Below are 21,872 nucleotides of genomic sequence, written 5' to 3'. Positions count from 1 at the left end.
CCCTGTACGAGCTGACTGGAGTTTGAAACACTCCTGCAGTGTTCCTTGTGCTCTATTTAGGTAGCTTATTTCAATCTTTGTAATTAATTCCTGACTATCATGCCCCAGTGGGTGAGAAGTGGGGCATGGTGCCTGCATATTTTTGGTTAGCTTGGCAAGACATGGGATGCATCTGGAGGAGGAATGTGCACCCATTTATGTTGTGCATCTTTTATCATCCATGGATGGAAATGTCATGTAAACATCTGTTTCTGTGGTTTGTCTTCTTCCTTTAGTCCCTACAAGTCTCCTTCAGAGGTTGGTAAGTGCTTTGGGGGGCTATTACTTGAATAGATTTGATGGTGTAGTGTTATGACCACTCTTCAGACAATACCAGGCAATTTGATAGCAAAGAATGTTGTATTCAAACGAAAAGTAAAAGTTAATATTCAGTTAAGTATAGGTATCATTCTCTCAATGCATTTTAAAACCAAAAAATTACTGTTTTGCCTAGATCAGTGGTAGTGTTGTGTTTTAGTGGGTGACTTCTTTCATTATGGACAGAAATGGACTGAGCCAAAACTCACTATTTGCGCATGTTGCTTAATCTCTCCACTCCCACAATTTTTGTGAGAACTATAGCTAAGGGGGCTCAGGGGCTTTTGAACTCTGCAGGGAGGGGAACCTCTGAAATTGTGTGGTGTTTCTCTTTTCTGAAGATTTGAAGTGCCTGTAATGCTCAAAGCTTCATGTAATTGGAGACATATATACAATTTTTACATACTTTACTTAAAATGGAAACTAACAAGTTAATAATAGCTCTTATCGGGGGTATTTATGTAATGGAAGCCAACAGATGCTATTTGCATCTTGATGAGCTGATGTACAAAATGTTATGTCAAGGCCCTGGCAGGTTTTATGCTGGTGGAGGCTGGGTCAGGTGGGAGTGGGAGATGCTGGAGATCTGGAGGGCTCGATGGCACCTCTGAAAAGTGAGATAACTGTATGAAATGTTGCATTTCAGCACATAGCTTATTTTAATCTAATGCTGCTAATAAAAAGAACAGAGTTTTGATTTGAGAATTGATTTCTGTTATATTTATTCATGTTAAATGATCAATTACACCTGTCACTTTAAAAGTACTTTTCTTTATGCTGTTTTCCAGCTACAACTGCAGGTCCCCCCTAAAAATTGTGTCTATTGGTACTATTTTTATTGATACTTCAACTTATTTTGACTACAGGAAGATATCTGGTAAATAAGTTTCAGAAATGTAATGTGACAAGCCCAGTGGTGCTTTCTGTGGAAAGATGCCGATGTAATTACCAAGCACCTCCCTGTTTCCCTGGGCTGATCACTCTTTGTTATTCATTTACTTCCAAGTTATCCTTTTCTAGATGACATCTGAACTTTTCCAACATTTAATATCTTATTTCAGTGTGTAGGAGAGCAAGAATTTAGGGATTAGAGCAGTCTGGGATGCGTGATCTTGGACCTAAGGAAAGCTCCTGCATTTGTAGAGCAATAATGCAGGCTTTACTCAGATTTAAAGGAATGGAAGAGACCCCGAGCTGTGAGCATGACTGCGGAGGCTCCACTGGCACTTCCTTAGTCGCCCTCTTCAGAGAAGCAGGAGAAGGTGGGAGGATAAGCTCGTGACTGCTGATGCTATTTGTTATAACTTTCTCCTGGATTAAATACTGGGATGCTTGCCTTAGCTTGTTAAACTTTGTTTGAAAACTTTGGACTGCTTTTCTTCTTCAAAGTACACCTGTTACAGCATTAGATTAAAGAGCTGTGCTTCCTGATTATTGAATTGAATGGTGAACATAACAAATCGTGTCGTTAATGTCTCTTTGTGTTTTAATTAGAGCTCTAGGAGATGTTAAAAAACAGGTTTATGCCACATGCCTGACTGGTTACTAAACTGAATATGCTTGTCACACAATATTCTTGGGAGAATTATGTATTATTTTGCTAATCTACTGTTCTGGGCTTCCTTCAGCCCCCTTTCTTTCCTTTTTTCCCACCTTGCTCTAAAAAGTTACTCTTGAATATTTTCTGAGGGTTTGTCTTACCTGCTTAAAGCTCCTGACGATAACCTTTGCTGGTGAAAGGCTCAGGCTCTTGCTCATGTCTTAAAGAGCAGTTTCATGCCTGCACAAGTGCTTTGGTGTACAGCAAGTCCAACAGCTTCTGATAGTTAGGGTAGTGAAGTGCCTGAGTAGAGGCTGGAATGCCTGAGATCCTCCAAATGGTGGGGTGATACCCCACACACCAGGAGCTGCAAAGTGCTGACCAGGAACATTTATTGGAAGTAGGTAGTTTTGTTTGACTGTGTTATGAAGAGTTTTCCAAGCTGTTTTTTATTTTCAGGTAGTTCTTGTTTTGGAATATGCTGTTGGGTTGATGACAGAATAATGAGAGGAGAACCACATGGGAGAAGTTCTGCCTGGGTGATGTCTTTTAATTGTGCTATATAGTTTATCACGTAATATTGAATGACTGAAATTCTTTAAATCTGTAGATAAATGATGGATTTACTACAAGTGCTAGACAAGAGCTACAGTTTCATGGCTGTTCACAAGCCCTTGAAAACCATAAATGAACTATGAGCTTTCATTCATACTTAAAAATGTAAGTCTTGGTTTAACAGACCAGACAGTTTTTAAATAATGATTCCTCTATAGACTGTGGTGGTATTGAGAAAATTACTACTTTTAGTGTGCAAATATTTAAATCTTCCCCTACATATCAAGTATAGCAGAATAAAAAGGTATATATTCTATCTGCTGACATGTCAGGAAACCTGACATCTTGAACTGCTAGATACACAAGTGTATAGGAGAAATGTCTGCCCTGTCTTGGGAAGAAATAAATGTCCCTAGTGGGACTCCTAGTGTTTAATTCTCTTTATTTGTTCTGCTTTTAACTGCTTGTACTTATTTAATATTTTTTCAGTGTTAATTTGCAAGCTTTGATATGAAAGTGGCTGTAGAGGACTCATCATAGGAAATAGTGTCCGTGTCCTGTACAGGTTTTGGCTTTAATGAAAAAACAAGCCAACTGAGGACCTTGTGGAGCTGAAATACTCAGTATGTGAGTGCATTAGGGACACACGGGAAAATGTTAGGCTCAGCAATTATCTGGCCAGGAGGAGCCTCAGCAGAGAGGTAGGACTAATACCTCTCCCACTTTTATTAATACTTGGATAGAAAGAGCAGTAATAAAGTAGTGCTCTTCTTCCTGATTTCATACTAATAGACTCTTTTTCCCAGCAGGAAAATAGTGACTGAAATAGTGATAACGAGTGATTACTCTGCAGTGCAATGTAAACTTGTTAGATGTTGTTTGATAGGAGGGAGGATAAAAATGCTCATTTCAAAATAACAGCTTTTTATGGTAGCCTTTCTTTTTTTTTTTCCCCAAGAACTGCTGACCAGAGCACTGAAAAAGGAAGGGGTACTGCTTGTCAGCGGTGCTGCTATGCTTTGACATTGTTAACCTTGTTTGGGGGAGTTCCAGCAACTCTTCGGCTCAGGCCTCATTCAAGAGCAGTTGTGTTCTTTTACAAAAATCAAATTGCCTGTCATTTAAGTAACTGAAAGGGAGCTACTTAAACCTGATAATGAAGTTGCAGTCTTCCTTATGTTAACAATGTAATCATTTCCATTGTAGCATGAAATGAGCAATCTTGAGAAGTAAGTGAAGCATTTTGCTCAACAAATTTGAACTTGCAGCTCTGTAACAGAGTGTGCTAGGAGTGAGGGAGGAACCAAAAAGTTGATCTTAATAAGGTGCATGTTTATGAACAACAGAATTGTAATGGGTGTTGGCATACCTAGGAAGTGAAATTCACTTCTTATGGTACTGATTCTTTTATGGAAGATATTTTTCAAAATACTATGTCTGCATAACAGATACTAATTTTCTTCACTTTCTTTGGTTAGTGCTTGTTCATTTTTTTGGGCAAAGAAGAAGATGAAAAAACCTGTGGGATGAAAAAATTCCATATTTTTATATAAATAGAAATGATGCAAAATGGTTTTGTATGCCCTTTGCCACTGGTATGCATAAATTCAGGTGGTTTCATTTTGATTCTTATAGTTTTCTAATTTTAATGATTCATACTAAAATTTCCAATGATATTTTATGAAAATTGTGAAAGCTGTTCTTTTATCAGGTATTTTTCAGATGCCTAAGTTTGTTCAATTTAGTAGTAAACATATTTTTGATCCAAATACTTATGTAGATAGCGAGTGTACAAAGAGTTTACTTAAAATGGCAACTGCATTGGATTTTGCCAGTGACTGGCAGGTGACATTCATGTGTTTCAGTTTTGATGGAGCTCTGGCTTGCCTTATTTGGTTGTATACACCTATACAGAGACAGAATATCTGTGGTATAGTACTGTAGAAAATGGGACTGTGCTCTGAGCTCCGAGAAAGAGGAGGTTAAACTTTGGTTCAGTACTCAGTATTCTTAGTAGTCTTTCCTCTGTTGCTTAAAACTGAATACGTATGGATCTGATGCATGATGTGTTCATTCTTCTTCCTTTGTAAATGCCATAAGACTTCAGAAGGTGGGACATAAGTTATCAGAAATCTTACACTCCTGCCAATCAGCTCAGTATCAGTCAGAGCCCTGTGACTCCCATTACGTGGATTAAACTGGCTTAAGTGCTGTCTTAGATCCTTTGTTTGGCATCTTCTATGTATTTGTTCTAGATTTTCAGAAGCCTCTATATGTAACAGCAAACAGGGATGTGTATTCATTTAGGTTACTGAAATCTAGTAACTTTTGCAGGTGCCATTTCATTATCTAAGATTATTGAACTACTTTTTTTTCTGTGTTCACTTCTGTGTGCTTGACGTCTACATTTGAATCAGTCCATTTTTGAAGTAGGAATGGGTTAAGAGTTGGAAAAAAAAAGTCTGAAGAAACGTAAGAAAAAAAGTAAAGCCTCTATTTCAGATGAGAACTTGATTTGTAGTTCTTCTCTCTCTCAACCATCCATGTCTTTGATGCATTAGTAGTCTCCCTTTGGCTGTCCCCTCTTCTTTTTAACTTAACTTTCCAACTTCTTCCTTTTTATTGGACAAAACAGTGTTTCCAGTGAGTGTCTCACAGTCTTCTTGAGACCCTATAAATCATCTAGGTAAAATTAAATTTGTCTCCTATACCAGACTACAGACAGTATGGACTTCCTGATTATTTGTAGTCAACCTGAAAGTATTTTGGTAGACTTGTTGGTTTGGTTTTTTTTTTTTTTGGTGCAAGTTTGCTCAGTCTGATAAAGGGGGCCTTTTCCTTCATCAGTGTTTTTTTGTAAGGTGGTTTGTTTGTTTTTTTTTTGTGGCTGGTACATTGGTGGGGGTTTACATATGTATATGTACAAAAGCACCGTGCCCTGCAAATTCAAGTTGTATTTTTAAAAATTCATTAAAATCAGTATTTGTGATATTAAACTCTTTTCCCAGTGAATGCTGGTATTGGTGTGATGACTATTTAGCTAGTGTTTAACAAGAAACCCCTCTGTGTTATGTCTGTGCATAAGTAAATAGGTAAATTTTGCTTGGTTAAGGAAGTTAAGTCTGTATGTTGGACTTAAACACACATCAGCAATTGTATTTAATTTGGTGCAGATAATGAGAGAGTTTCAAAACAAACTTGATTTTATATAGGGAGGAACTGCTAGAAAAAGTGAGACCGTGGCAAAGCGTTGATTTAGTGGAGTATCTTCTAAAACCTGGTTACTGGTATTAAACCCTTTTTTAACCATTTGCTATCCTAAGATAACTTTTTTGTCAAAATGCTATTTTTCTTTCCCCCTCTAAATAATTTCAGGGAATCTGTCCTAATCTCATTCTACCAAAGAAGTCAGCTTTCATAACAGTTTGAAGGTGCTGCTCTGGTGTGACTGTTCCAATGATCTGACTGGTCATGTACACCTGACTCTGAAGTAGCATTAGTGTCAGCCTTTGCACAAGGGCTGTACAAGTTGAGCCACCTTCACTCCTGTACCAAATTTCTTTGGCTATAACAAAGCGTCTTTAGATCTATCTTTTAGTGGTGTTAATGTCACATTAGGGTACTCTGTCACTTCTGCCTCTTTGTGGTCTCTTATAGGTTCACAGGGATTTAATCAGTCAGAATTGTGGATTTAACTGCATGATGGCAATTCTCAAAGGAGACAAAGCTCAACTCCTTTGTTTACTTCTGCTTTTCAGCTTTCCAGGTCTGGCAGGATTATTGATGTTTTTGTGCTTCAGGTAAGCAGAAGTAATGTAAAACTCTAAGGGAGCAAACCTATTAAGGCAAGTTTTCTCTTTTATTTTTTTGAATGCCAGTGTATTGTGAAGGGCAGTGTTACCTGCTGTCCTTCTTGGAACTGGTGGAAGCCCATCCATAATCATGTGGCTGGGGGACTATGCAAGTCTAGTTTTATCCATTGCTAATAAACAATATCAGAAGTTTTGCCTCCATAAAGGCAACAGCTTTGTGTAGTGGAAGTCTTGCATTAATAAACTACAAGAAAACAGAAAGATCTAAATATTTTAGATAATTCTGTTAAAGGTTTTTCCTTTTGACAGTAAGTTTTTCTGACAGTAGGTACTTCAAAAAAGAATAGTTTTCCTGCTTTACAGCTTGGTCTTGCAATCCTGCACCCTTCCCCAATATATTTGCATCAGAAGATTTTAAGAAGAAATAAATTCAGTTTTGTAATTTAGGAATTCTGATCACAAATTCATCAGATAAATGTTTTGCTAATTTCTGGCTTTGTTTTGGCGCTGGCTTTAATTCCCATTGACTCCACCAAGACCAAAGTTTCCCTGCTTGTTTGTCAGAGTTTGTCATGTGTTTTGTCTAACTGAGTAGGAGTTACTTTGGAAAAGGATTGACACAAGTTTCTCCTTCATAACAGTAAAAAAAAAAAGCCAACAGAACCCTTTCCAACCATTTAATATCATCTTCAATGAAGAAGGCATATTTGGTTGCTGCTAAGGGATTTGCAGCCACAGAGGATGAAGGTGATGAAGTCTTGTTTACTGTGTTTTAGTGTCTGCTGCTTCATTAATCGTCATTTGATTGTGTTCCAAGCCTTGTGTTTTTGTGGTCTAAGGGCAAAGCTTGGGTGCTTTATTTATTTATGCAGTTTCTTTGCAGGGGAAGGTGACAGTTTAAGTGCTGGTGTGATGTCTGACCATGAAGGAACAGAAAGGCTTTCCTTATGAAAAATCACAAATACCAATGTGCCAAGTTTGATAAAGGGTGTCAGAAGTACTTTAAATCACTGTGATAATCAGGTGAAGTTAACACTGTTACCTTTCTCTTGCCCTCTTTTTTTTTTTTTTTCCTCTGGGAGCTGACATTCAGTTAAATACTGAGTAAATGGTTTTATGTGAGGTGAGCTGTTTATGAGGGTTATTTTTCTGTGGTCACTGAGGCTCCCTTAAGGGCCAGGAATATTCAGTATCTACACTGCTCTTTACTCAAATTCCACATAGCTGAAGCATTTGAAGAAACTCAAAAGAATGTGCTCTGTAGCCTTTCTGAAGCCCTGTGTTGTACACTGGTGAGAATCACAACTTAATGTATCCAGAAAAGGAAACAGAATCTTTTCTTGCTGCCATCCAGTTGTGAGATAACTTTCCTCCTGTAATCCAGGCATAAATTATTCTCAGTCTTTTTGCTTGTAGTTTCCTCTTTTTTTTTTCCCTATTTGCATTGACTAGGATTGGAACAGAGACTAAGCAGGCTCATTTGTTGTATAAAAGTGGGTGGTGGTTTGAGCCATGAGCTCCTCCTGACACTCCCTAGCAACCACCGTTGGTCATCCTGCAAGTTGAAGCAAAACATCTCAGCATAGATAAGAAATGCTTGCACAGAGTGGACTTTTGGTGAAGTGATGGGAATGATCATAGATGCTTAAGTGCTGTAGGTAGGCAGCAGCAGAGTTTTGCAATGGAAAAGGGTTTGAGGAAAAGGCAGATTTTTGGTGGACCAGAGAGGAGGACTCAGAAGATGGGGTGAAAACTAAGGACAGCCTTTGAAGGTGTGGCAACTGCTGACACCTTATGTGATACTGAATTTGATGCCTGAAGAGTGCATATGAGGAGAGGAGGAAGAAAGGTCCAAGCATGTGTCTAATTCTTGAAGGTATCCTTTACAGGACTGCAAATCAGTAGTTGAATCTGTGAGAAGAGAGAGTTCTGGCATCATTCCCTGTTTGGCGTGTGAGCTGACTGTCCTGAACATGCTGGGCACTTTGAATCTCACTGTCAAGACTTTTCCATTTGCTGCATCGGACTTAAAACCTTGTGGGGTTTGCTGTTTCTTGTTCCAGAGCTCTAGCTTGAGTGCATTGAAATGCAGTTTGGTATTATTTTGGTCCAAAGTTTAAATATGTCCCTTCATATTTAATATTGTCATTGTGTGGAGGATTCACATACTGCTTTTAGCATTTTTGACTCTCTTGTGTGTGTGGTGAGGTCATGGAACTTGCTGTGGAGAATATGGAAGTTGCATAGCTGTGCCATCAGAAACATAACATCTATTATCTTACCATACTTTAGAAGTTCTCACACTTAAATACTTCTCTTTTTTATTTTAAGATTTCCACTAAAGATCTGTGTACAAATATAGTTGCATTAAATAATAGAATTTGGCTATGGAAAAAGATGCTTCTAGGTCATCTAGATTATTGCTTCTGAAATGTTTGTTTGAACCACCCTTCAGAAAATAGCATGAAACAGTACTGCCATCACTCAGCTACAGGAAATGCACACGAGCACATCTGTTTAGTATACGAGGTAGAAGTCGAATGACGTGGGTTGATACTTAAAATCCAACTGGCCAGCATGTGGCTGTGGCTAACAGCAGGACATGTAATGATCTCCTTCCTCAAGAACTGCATCCATTTTGTTTTGCACTTATCCTTATAAATAGCTTGTTTTTGCTGCTCTGTGGCTCATAGGCCTGTTTTCAAGTTTTTGGTAGCAGGTAGTGCCAAAATACTTTTGTTGTTTCTGCCTGTACCCCATTCCAGGCCTTTGTGGATCAGGAAGCCTCCTGCCAGTTTCCTATGTTTTTATCTTAGTTTAGATCTTGTTCTGCAGCCTTCTGCCTCATGCATTTATATTCTCTTTCTGCTATATTCCTCTGTGTTGAGGTGCATCCTGCTGCAGGGAACACCTGCTCTTTAGAGAGAAATGCATCCTGCACCAGGCTGAAGTAACACATCACCTTAACATTTCTTCCCACAAAAGAGAAGCAGGGGTCTGAGCTGCTGTGCACTTACTGTCCTTGCATGCAGTCTTACACTGTAGCATCTGTCAGGGATATCTATAGATAGATAGATAGATATATCCCTCATTCTCTGATGTAGGGAAGAGAGATGGAATGGTGGAATAGCTACCTGGAATTGCTTTGCTGTCACTAGGATGCAGCGATACGCATGAGTTCTGTGGAGTATCTGATGTGCAGTACTTGCTGCGCCACGTCTGCATGGTGAGGTGCAGCCCTCAGTGCAGACAGTCCCAACAAACCACTTTGTGCACTGCTCTTTACACTCAAGTCCCATTTATTGTTGCCTTGCCCTCTGGCTGGGTTGAGAAGAGCTGAGCTCTGTGGAGCATGTTGTGTTGGCAGCACAGCAACCAGGACTCTTGTCCAATCTTTGTTTAAACGTCAAGAGCTGCAGCCTCCAGTCCTCCCCCTGGGGACATGGGTCAGCAGTTCTCACTCCTAAGATGTTTCCTTAATGCTAAGCCCAAACCTTTTGGGTTTTGTCTTAAATTTATCCCATTACATTTCACCTCTTACAGATGCAGGCTTTTGTTTGACTAATTATAGTCTCCTATCTGTATATGAAGAATGTAAACGACTTTGCATCTTAAGGTAGGTGTTTGTTTATGTTGGTGTTAGTAGCATTTCCCTGTAAGGGCAGCTTTTTCAGCCTGACTCAGTTTTTTGCATGTGTATGTTACTTATGTTATGTAACAATGATTTTCAAGTAATCGATAAGATGTTTTGAGTGTTTTGCAGAATGGTTGGCACTGCACACAAGCTAAATAACTGCTGTGTTGGGTCACCATTTGAGTGCCTGGGGCCCAGGACTTCAGAGCATTTCATAAAATGTCTTGATGTTACTTGTTGGTTGCCTTATGAAACCTATCCTTCTAGACATCCTGCTGCATTGTTTGTCTGAAGGTGGGGTAAGCCGCTGTGGGAAATTTTTTTCCCAGCAAGTTTTAATTGGTTGTTGGGAATTACTAAATCACTGACTGTTATTAAGAATAGGCTTGTTGCTGCATAAAGGTGTCATAAAGTAGTTTTGTGACAGTGGAAAGTGAAGGTGCTAGAGTGTTGCAGGCTTTACTAAATGCTTTCAGGGTCTCTGATCTACCTTAAGGTGAGATGGACTGTCTTTAGATTTTTATAATGAAATTGTGAATTTATACTGAATTACTTTGTTGGCTAAGCCACTGTGGAAGAGGGATAAAAATCGCGAGTACTCACTGCAGAGTACTCACTGTAGTCAGGACTATTTAGAAGTTTGTGAAGAAGAGGAAGAATAAACAACAAATCAGTTTATTACAAGTAGAAATCCAGCACTGTTTGCTTCAAAGACTTTGTAGGGATTTTACAAAACTTTTCTTAAAGCTTACTGACTTTTTCTTTGCTATCTCTAATCACTGTAGGATACGTATTGCCTGGAAATAGCTCTTCAGTTAAATATGATGGGTACTGTTTTGGTATTTGGATGCTTGTTCTGTTATGTTTCAGAATTATAAGGGAAAGAGTACCATTACCTTCCTGCTTCATACTGTATGTATAATCTCAAAGACTATTGGCTTTATTTCTTTTGCTGTCTTGGTAGTATTAATTTTTTGACCTGCCTTTTGTTAGGGGTTTGTGTGATGTTTACTGGTAGTCTATGGGGAGCTGTCTTATGGGCTAGATATCTGAAACAGTCTGTAAAAAACCAGGAAATTATAAAATTTTCTAATACCTTTCCCACCTAAGCAGTGCTCTATCCCTGGGATTATTTATGGAGGAGATGTGAAGCATCACAAGACCAGCTTTCTAATTCATTTTTGAAAGTAATTTGTGAGGTAGGAATTGCACAGTAGATGATGCAAATTATCAGGCAATCCATATTATCAGAAGCTAGCTAAGGAAGCATGGATTAGCTGAAATGCTCACAGGAATGTTTGTAGCTGCTGAGAGAAACTGAGAGGATAATTGCTAATTAGTTTCAAACAAGACAGGTGAATTAATATTTGCAATTAATGATGTGGGTGAAGGAATGAGGCCTCTGTTCATTCAATACCTGAATCAAGCTGGGTGGAGCTGCATGTCTACTTGAGAAGATGCTTTGAACTCAGAGTTACTTTGACTGATTGGAGATGGAGTCTGCAAGGAGGGATTGGATGGGGCTAAGCAGGGCATAGAGGGGCAGCTCAGTGACATAAAGGTTTGGCTGCATGCCTGCAGGCTGGGAGCAATGAGCCCCAGCAGCAATAGTTGCTCACAGCCAGGACTTGAGACAACAGTCGGGCTGTTGCAAAAGCAAATCCGCTGGAGTTTATATGTAGGATTATTATCTTCAACTCATGTGACACTAAAGGATATTTTTCTGTAAAAAGAGAAGAGCATTTTTTGTCTAGGGAAGGATTCAGATGGGAAACTTTGTTGAGGACATCACAACTTTATACTGGCTTTGTGTGCCAGCCCTGGAAAGGGTGGCAGATGAAGAATCAGAAATGTAGAAGACATGTCCTATAAATAGAGGGTAAGAGAACTAACTGGGTTTTATTTAGTCTGGAGAGAAGTCAAGGACCTACTGACAAGAGAGTTAAGTTGGTGTTCAAACTGTGTCAAGAAGAAAGAGGTGAGATCATCAGGGTCCAGTGCTAGGAGAGACCTGGTAAAGGCTCTAGCAGCATGGGGAAAGGTGTGCTTAAAGTGCTGGGACAAAGTTGCTGGCAGTGAGGGTCGCACAGCATGGAAGGAGCTCCCCTGGAGAGGCTCAGGAGCCTGTGTAATGCAGAGTCTGAGTTCTCAGTCCTACCTGGCTGTCCTTTTTCAGGACCCTGGCAGATCTTTGTTCTGTGACCATCTCTGTTTTTGCAAATGGCAGTGCACTGTGTGGGGTGGTCGATGAGAAAAGCACGAAGCTCTATTTTTCAACCAGTCCAATTCTTGTTGTGGTGGCTTGGCTGTTGGTAAGCACTGTGGTAAATTACAGAGAGAGTGATAGTATAACAGTAGTGATAACTACAAAAATAGATCTGTGTTCCAAGTGGCCTTCTGTTGTTATAAGTTGTATTTTAAGAAATAAATCTTGCTGATGCTTTTTTCCCTGGTGACGCTTAGTTTCCAGGCAGTATTTATGAAAAGCTACTGTGCATTTCTAAGTTTGTTTTCTGTGTCTACACTGTCCTTTAGCTCCTATGATTTTTTTTTTCCTGTTTCTTCATGCCACAGTTTCTGTTGCTGGCCCATTACTTTTTCAAATGCATCTGGAGAGTAGGAGTTAAGTCTGTTGGCAGTCTGTGTGGAAGGGAGGGTGAGCATCTTCTGTGCATTCTTTACCTTGTTCCTGAATTTGCTGCTCACTGGGAGGTTGGTATTCTTCCATTTTTTGTAATCTGTTGAGGAAGAACCCCCTGATCATTAATTTGAGGTGACTTAATTTAGTGTTTCTTAATCAATATGTTAAGATAGCATTTAAAGCTTTTAAAACAAGGAGGGGGGAAATAGTATTTTGTGGGGGCAACTGTATTTTTCATCCCATTTTTTATTTGTATTTGTTCATGGTTGTGAAATACGTAAAGTTGGGACTGAAGCTTATGACTATACTGTAAGGATTAGAGAAAGAAAACAATTTTTAGTTGAACCTTCCAGTATTTCAGAGTTCATCTTGGCATTTGACTGAGCAAATAAATGTGTTTTTAATGAAGAGTTCAAAAATATATTAGTTTTGTGGTTCAGCTGGGAGGCAAAAGCTGCGGTTTTGTTCACACTTAAAAGTTGTAGGCTGTGTTGCATTTTAATGATGCCATTTGAATTGCTACAACCAGGGCTTTGCTTGTGTTTCTATGGAAAACTTACATTAAATGGGTTCAAACGGGACATTAAAGAATTATCCCATCATGAAATATGTCATAAGAAAAATTCATTCAAAGTCATGTTTGGAGAACTTAGCCAGCCATTTATTAATTATTTACTTATTTTCTTCACTTGCTCTCCTTCCTCCAGTGCATTTTGTGGGTGAGGCTCTTGGCATTTCTTAGCTGGAGGGTAGAGGCACAGTAGTACCAGCAGAGCAGCAGTGGGCTGTTAAAGCGAGCCCCTCTGGTCACCCCCACTCCCTGAGTGCCAGGTGTTCCTGCTGCCCCTGGGCTGGGTCCCTCTGGATGGAGCTGGGAGGGACCTCTGGATTGCTTCGGACCACATGTGTGGTGGCGGTGGTGGCTGAGTGTGTCTGCTTATCTCAAGTTAAAAACCCGACCCACATAGTGTGATTCATGTTTCAGCAACCTTGGCTCTGGTACTGCTTTGATCTACAGATCTTGTGTTGCTCAAAGTTAATTGCTTAATGTGGGGTATAGCCAGAGAATGTCAGAAAGATGGGAAGAGGAACTTAGGAAGATGTAAAAAAAAAAGAAACAAACCCCCAAACCAACCAAGAACCTCTGCTGCCTACCCATCCCCACCCCCCCAAAAAAAAAAATCAGAAGAAAACACCAAACACAGAAACACAAAAAACACCTAAAAGTGAAACTTTAAATCAAAGAGAATTAGTACAGACAAAACTTCAAAATTTTGCATATTTTGCATAGTCAACAGACAGGAGCTGTAATATATTATGTGTTCCCCTTTTCTTCCCCACCACCCTGCCCCCCTCAGATTGTAAGGAAATGTTTTCTTTTGATGCCACAGCCTAAGTTGAGCAACAATAGTTGTAATAAGTAATGGGATCTGTGCCACTCCTCAGTGGATGGGTGGTTGTATCTTTCTTGTACTCCAGATGGGTGGAGGAGCGCAGATGTTAGAGTATGGTGCTGACACTTCGGCCAGAAACTGCCTTATTTCAGTTAGAAAAACATTGTCATATCCCCTTTTGAAATTCTTTTTCTTCTGGCAGGGTATGCAGTTATCACTTCCTTGGTTTTTACTTGCATCTTTGCTCTCTAATACTTTCTTGCACAGCTCATAGCTGTCTTGTTTTTGTTAACTTCTTGCTCCAAGGCATGGGGCAGACTGCCTGCCAGGACAGCCCTTGGTTGGGCTGCTGACATCTCTGAGGAGTGCTGCGACTCATCTGCTGGGTGTGACAGCTTTAATGCCTTTGCCGTGTGCATTACAATAGAGCACAAAACGTACATGTGCATCATCCTGCAGGAGGGGAATGTGGGCACTTGGTAGAGGGGAAAAACTCCTTCTATTCCCATATTTAATATTGCTCAAGGCTCAGGACTAGATTAAAAAGGGCGAGTAAGCAGAATCCCTGCCAGGGAAGCTAAGCTATTCGGGATTGTCAAGGAGAGGTCTGGAGGAATGTCGTGGGGAATTAAATCAGGAGCCACATGGAGCTTTCCCTCTATGCTTATTTAGTTTGCCCTCCTGTGAATTTCTAAGCATGTGTGGTTCATAGAAGACCCTCTTGAATGAAGAAGGCATCCGTGTATGAGGAGAAATCACTACCTTAAGTCAGCTGAATGTGTGCATCCATCTGAATGTGTTTGTTGAAGTGGTTTTATTCCCAAAACAGGATAGAGAAAACACTAATTAAAATTTCATTTTGTTGGTTTTGGTAAAGTTGGTTCCCATTCATGTTAAGAGGATGGCAAAATCAACTTTGAGAATATTCTTATAAATTTGTTTTTAGCTGTAGTACTTATTGCATTTTTATCATAGTATGTGCACATGTAGCTGATACATTTCATTTTTCCACATATCAAATGAGAATTGTGGAATTTAAGGCTTTATATTCTGGACATATAATTTGCTTGGGAAAGTTGCAATAAAAATTTAATACAACCTTCACTTACTTGCCAAAAATTAAATTGTAGCTCAAACATGAAATGCCTGATGTCACTCCTACTACCTAAAAGCACTCCTTTCATTTTTTTAGGAGCTTGTGATGTCATCAGCTGAAGCGAAAACATCTACCTCATGACCTGGCATGTAAGTGAGGGAGGAACTGATACTTAAAAATAAATAAATAAATGTGTGTGTTGGTGTTTACAATGTGTAAATTGAATCTATATACCTTCAACTTTCAAATATCACCTTTTGAATGAAAGCTTTCTGAATTTTAAAGGAATATAAAGTCTTTTAAAGGGGAGGAAGTCATAAAAGAAGCTGTTAACAGTAACTTTTCAGCCTGCAGGACTCCTTAATAATCTCAGTTAAAATCTGTCTTGTGTATCCCATAAAGTTTGAAATGCTAGTAGGCATAGATGGAATAATTTTATCTTACTTCAGTATTTACATGTGCTGCTTCTATTCCTTTTTATTCTGTGATTCTTTTCTGGATATAAATTCTGATAGTTATGATGAATGCATGGTGATACCCTTCCTAAAATTAGATACACTGCTTGTACAGAAGATTTAGATTCTTTATATATTCAAGATACTTCATAGTGAACTTTCTGCAGCTTTGTGACTCTATTTTATTCCCTTAAGTAAGCAAAAATATTTCAATTCACTGCAGAGGCATTTTTAGACTTTTTTTTTTGTCTGCCCACTCTGCTTTTCTTTTATGTGGTTTAGAGGATTAAAGTGCAGTCAATGCTTTGAGGGGCCAATGTCAGTGGTGAGCTGAGTGTTCCTAATTGGTGCCAACACCTGTCCCTCATTATGAAGCCTTGTTCAAGCTGTCCGGTGAACCGAGGTAACCGGTCTCCCTTGCATGTCTCTAATGTGATTATAAAGCCCTCTCCTCATGCAAGTTTTATTACTTATTCAACTTTTGGACTGATGTGGAAAGTAAAGCTAAGCTGAGCCATTTGGCTGGCTACCAAAGATCATAAGGAGGGGCAAAGAGAAGGGATTCACTCATCTCAATTTCAAGAATTTTAGATCAAAGCTTTCTTCTGTTACGACCGTTTAATTTTTTTTTTAAATGGGGGGAGGGGAGGACTGTTTTTTGGGGTTTTCTTCCTAGTTTTCAATGTCAAATACTCTGAATTTAGAGACCAGATCTACAGACTCCAGCTGAGCTGTGAACATCTGAGTGCAGCTGCTATTGTGCATAACCCATTGATTTTCTGCAAATAGAGCTTTGGCCTTGACTACTCTTGCACCATCGCTTTGTCTTCGAGGGGTCAGGGCTTAGCAATTCTTTTCTACACAAAACCAGCATCAGCCTCTCCTCCCACCTGATTCTGTGCTGTTAGCAGGGCTGTGATGCATTGTGCTTTGCCATTGCAGTTGGAAAAGACAACCTCAGATGGATTTCACCAGTGAAATTGATGGCTCAGATGAGATGGATCACTATCATGTTTGGGCTTTGTTTGGGCAAAGTTTAAGCATGGTTACATTTTTCTAAGTAGTTTAGGTGGGTTTTTGAGCGTTTAGCTTGCAGAATTCAAGCGTGCAGCAATACAGTGCTGGCTGGAGGTTTTGAGTTATTTCCTTATGAGGGAGGAGAGAGGCAGAATAACTTCAGATGTGTATCTTGGAAAGATTTGAGATAATAAACCTGTAAGAATCACATGAGGACCCTATTAGTTATCCAGCTTTGGGAAAACTTGAGACATGGAATTGGAAGTTTAGTTATTAAAGGGATTAAATCTCTGTAGAATAGAAGAGAACCCAAAAGAAAATCCCAAGTGGATAGGGCTCTAAGGTATAGGCTGTATTTGTACAACTGTTTATTTGATTTCTCCTTAAAAAACTAAAAATCAGCAACTCAAGTACATTGGGAATGATCTAATCTTTTACTTAATAATTTTGACCAGAATAGTTCTGTGAACAGCAATCAACAAATTTTAAGGGCAACAGTATGTCAGGTGTCAGCAGAGATTGTGCTCATCATAATCAAAGTCTTATCTGATAAACATACTCATTTCAATATTTATCACAGCCTTATAGACACCTACCCAATCTGTAGTCCACGGAGGTCAGATTAGAAAGTGATGAATTAAAAAACAGTGAAATCCATGGCACAAGAGGAATTAATGGGTTATGAGTATGTGTAGTTTCAGATGATTTACCTTACTCAATTAGGCCAGTTGCTGTCTCTGATAATAGTAAGCAGCAGACACCTTGGGAAAGAAAGCATTATAAAGTTCTGTTGAGTCTGTTTCTTGTAAAATTTTGATATTGAGATTTCCAGCAGATTGATATGACATTGTGTTTAATAGCCCTTGTTCTCTATTTTGCCTAATTTTCTTCAATCTGTTTGCCTTTCAACCTCTGCAATATGCCATAGTATGGAGTTTCTCAAAGTCATTTTGTACATAATTACTTTTTTTCCTTCATTTAGTTACTTTCCCTTGAAGTTTCTTCTGTAACTTTGTTTTCCTTGTCTGCTGGGCCATGGGAAGCTGAGTAGTCTCTTCATTCTGTTTCTTCTCTTTGCCACTTAAAACAGATCTCCCCTCTTCTGCATCCTCCTTTCATAGATAGTCTGTTTCATCTCTTACCCTAAAACCATGGTAAACTTTCCTTAGAGCTGTAGTTGGGGGTTCACATTTTACAAATATTTCTCCAGTGGTGTTGAGGGAACTAGAAGATGCTGCCTTGCACTTAGCCTGAATGAGTGATCCACTAATGTTGCTCATCCATAAAGCTTTCTCTGTGTCACTGAGTGGGTGTAGCAAATGAAACCAGACAGGCTGGTGTTGGTGCTTGTTGCTGCTGCTCTTGGGCCTTCCCAGAAGAATGCCTCTCTTGCATCAATGTGCTGTTCTCCTCCTACAGTATTTGCTACAGGTGATTTGGGAATGTCCAAGTACTGTATTTTTAAAGACATTCAATTAATGTATGTGTTTTCATCTTCTTCAGACCTGGAAGTGTCTCACAGGTGCTGTGGTGTGGCTGTGTATGTATTAACTAGAAACCAGAGTCAGTGTTGGGATGGGCCACCAGCACTCTGCCTCACTGGCAGAGATGGCTGAGGGAGCAGCTGCATGTGCCTGATTTGTGATCTGCTACCATATCACAGCTTCTCTGTGAACAGCCAGTCACTTCTGGTGTTGCAGAGCTTGGGAGGTGGATAGCTTGAGTCTGGGGTGGTTTTATTCTGCCCCAGCCCAAGTGCAGGCTTGATTGTGCCTTCTCTCCTTTGCAGAGCCCCTGGTAACTGGTACAGCTGCAGTCTGCCCCTTGTCCTGCAGCTGGGCAAGGTAAGAGCCTGCAGAGAAGGCAGCTTCTTTACAGGTTTATGAAAACCTCCCTGACCAGGTGGAGTTGCGTGTACAAAACATACCTGCTGCAGGTTTTGCATTGCATCATGGAGTCTTAAGAGTGATGCTGCTGTAAAGGTGGTTTTGTTTGTTTTGTTCAGTTTCATAGTTGTACTTTCAGTTGGAACCTCTTTTCCTGTTTCTCAGCAGAGATTTTAGTACTGTACTTGACAGCATGGGATTCAATTGCAGCAGCTGCAGCATCTTGTAGCTCTTAGCAAATGAGTAAACATGTAGTGAAACACCTTCCTACTTCTATGGCTTGTCGGCATTTCCATTCTTGCCAGTACAGGAGTGAAGACAAGAGACCTGCTTTGGAGGCAGACTCATGTCCTCACACCTTGGCAGTTTTGGAAGGTCAGCTGTGGATAGTTCCTTATCCTCAGGGGATGGAGAGTGTTCTCCTTTACTTTGAGTCGCCCCGTTCAAGTCCCCATGTTCTTTGTGATCCACTCTGTGGGTTGGAACCTTTTCTCCTGTGCCAAAAAAGCCACGTGCATCAGCTCAGCTTCAGCACAGCTTGAGAAGGACATGTTTTCTACAAGGAACAGTAGAATAGCGTTGACCTAGTCTTAGTTGTTTAAATCTTGTTTATTCCCACAGAACAGAAGAGGAAGGAGGAATTTAGAGGACTGTTAATGGTCAGTCCTGATCAGTGTGTCCCCTCACTAAAAATATTAAACTACTTTGGCTTCAACTTGGCCATTTGATGAGAAATGGAGCCTTATGTGGTTTTCAGGATGCATCTCTTGACTGCTTTCCCAAACAAGATGTGGCACTTTTGAAACCTTGGGCAAATAGAATTGTCCTTTTCTCTTTTCAGGGTAGTATCACCCCCGTGAACAAGTGTGTTACTTATTTAGTCATTGCTGCAGCTTGTGTTGTGACAGAGAAAAATACTTGTTTCTGCCTCTACTTTGTACATAGCAGAAAAATAAAAATAAAATGGACAAACATCAGTTGGCCACAGTACATCTTTCATAGTGTTTTTTCTCCACCTCAGTTTGGTGATATAGAGAAACCTGGAATGGTATTTATTTTTATAAATCTATTTTAAGTCTTTGACTGAAAGATCCTCTGTGTCCTCTGATGTGTTATATATTACAGATTGTAGTACATAACATTAATTTAATTAACCAGACATTAAAATCAATTTTAAATCATTAGTTACTGAAACAGATTTTTAATCTCTACAAAGGTTTTTTTAAAAAAACTAACCTAAACTAAAAAGTATTTTAAAAAACTTTATAATAAATGTTTTCTCGTGCTGTGATGTTTTGACATGGAGAACCAAAATAATAATGCAATTGCATATACATATTGTGTGAAATGAAAATCTAGAAGAATGTGAGTATTCAACCAGAGATTTGAAATACTCCAAATACTGTTTAGAGTTCTGGCTGTGGCAGTACATGTCCTTTAATTGTTCCTATCCAATGATCCCCTTGGTGCACTCTTTTTACTCGAGTAAAACTTTAGCATACAGATTTATTTCAGCTTGTAAATGACAGCCATTTCTTGGCAGATAAGGAAAGAAATTATCAACCTAATGTTTCCTGCAGGAAAATAATTGTGTTCTTACTTTCTTTGTGTAGGGTATAAAGATGCATATTGATGTTTTCTGCCTTTTACAATCCTTCAGGTTTTGTTGGTGATGCAAAATTTTGCAGTGAAGTGGTTAGCCTCTTCAAAGCATTATAAGTAACAAAAAAAATGAGTTGAAACGGATAAAATATTTAGTGCAGGCTGCTGTTGTTGATTCTTTTATTTGAGATTTGAAAAGAACAAAACAAGAACAGTGAAACCTACTTTAATGTATTTATTAGCAAGTACAAAAAAATTAAATTATTATTTTAAGCAAGTATTTTGTAGGATATAAGAACTGTGTTGCCTATGCTATTAATAGAAAAGTTGTTTTTCATAATCCCAAATAGCACATACATTTCTAGATCCTTCCTTCTTTGGTAATATTTCCTGCCTGTGATCTAGCTGCAATACTAGTACTGTATTTTGTCGTGAAAGCATGCATTAGTACAGCTGAAGAAAAGAAGAAGATACAAGTGGGCAACTGCTGGCAGCATCAGGCAGATGGGGCAAAGTGGAGCTTCACTTGAACTAGTCTAATGCTGGTTATTGCTTAATTTTCAGTTAAGTAGGGATACTTCTGTGGGGTTTCTTTTGTCCCCATCTCCCCTCTCCCTGCAGTTTCATCATTGTGCAACAGCAGAACAATACTTAGTGCATCACAAGGATTTTTCTGCTATATTTTTCCACATGTGCATCAGCACAGGAAGGGCAGTGAGTGACAAGGTCACAGAATATGCACTTGGGAGACCTGGATGCAGCTGCTTGCTGATGCTGGAGGCTCCAGCGTGATGTATGGCTGCTCTGCAGCTCTGAAATGTCAGGGCTTTTAGTGCTTGCTTAATATGAGCTTATCATGAGGGTAGATATGGTGAAGACTGAAAAACACTTAGAGCCAAGGTAACGTGAATCATACCAGTTCTTAAAATAGAAAGCCCAGCTAAGCGCTGAGAGGTTTTTCTGCCCAGTCATATTGGTGAAGCGTGTGCTGCTCCTGTTTCTCACCAGTGCTTGGCATGCCTGTGGCTGCAGTCTCCTTGCAGATACAGGGCACATGGCTGTCTTTGGGTGTTGAACCCCTTGGGCAGTCAGCCCCTTGTTTGCCTGGCTTAGCGTAGGGTGTGATGATCTGTTCTGGTCCATTTTTAGGAGCAGTGCATCCACATCTGCCGTTCTTCAAAGTAGATGTTGTCCTTAGCTTTGTGTAGTACATGGGCTTTGTGGGATTTTCTTTTCTTCTTTTGTCCCTTGGTTCTTGAACGTCTTAGTGTTAAATCAGGTATGAATTTTCTTCCAAGGAAGTCCTGTAAAACAGACAGGACATGTTCAATAACTGTGTCTCCCCAGATGAGGGCTCTTGTGAGTGGATGAGCTTCCAGAGCATGAGGAACTGGGGTAGGTGCTATTCCATGGCACCTGGTGCAGGTGCAGTTAGAGGGCTGTATGTGAGCTGGCCCCTGCCTCATGGGCAACTCCTTCAGGGATTGATTAGCTGCTGTGTTGTTTCCAACAACCTGACAAGAGACAGTTTATGTGATGCTGAGCTGAGGAAGTGAGAGCTGCAGTGGCATCCCTCTGTTGACAATGGTCACCTCAGCACGTGGTGGTGCTTGTTTGTTCAGTATCAAACAAGCACCACCGCTTCCCATTGTGACTTTCCCATTGGGAACTTGTTCCTTGTTTCATCCTGGTGGGGACTTCCTTGCTCCCCCAGGGAGGGACCTACAGCAATGAGATGGACCTGGCTGGGGTGGGCAGGCACAGTAACCTTCTGAGGGCTGTGACTCCCTTTCCTGAGGGATGCACCCTCATTTTAGCCTTTTCCCTGCCTGGGATTGATGCCAGAAGAGCTGGGAGGGTGGGTGTGAGGAGTGTTCACCGGG

General features: G+C 39.9%; 1 protein-coding gene across 3 annotated transcripts in view; it reads left to right on the top strand.

Moving 5' to 3' along the window:
• JADE3 (jade family PHD finger 3) overlaps positions 1-21,872 on the top strand; it is a 63,431-nt gene that overhangs the window by 1,662 nt on the left and 39,897 nt on the right. The window contains exon 2 of one of the 3 annotated variants that reach the window (XM_039725719.1): positions 15,126-15,178. The gene's annotated coding sequence lies outside the window, so the exon portion shown is untranslated. Of the gene's footprint in view, positions 1-15,050; positions 15,179-17,911; positions 18,346-21,872 lie in introns of those variants that run through there. The other 2 variants (XM_039725718.1, XM_039725720.1) reach the window with 2 other exon arrangements.

This window comes from Passer montanus, unplaced genomic scaffold, assembly GCF_014805655.1.
Source record: "Passer montanus isolate IOZ18808 unplaced genomic scaffold, ASM1480565v1 scaffold56, whole genome shotgun sequence".
Classification (NCBI taxonomy): domain Eukaryota; kingdom Metazoa; phylum Chordata; class Aves; order Passeriformes; family Passeridae; genus Passer; species Passer montanus.
The sequence above is the reverse complement of the archived record's forward strand: the minus strand, read 5'-3'. Positions and strand labels throughout refer to the sequence as shown.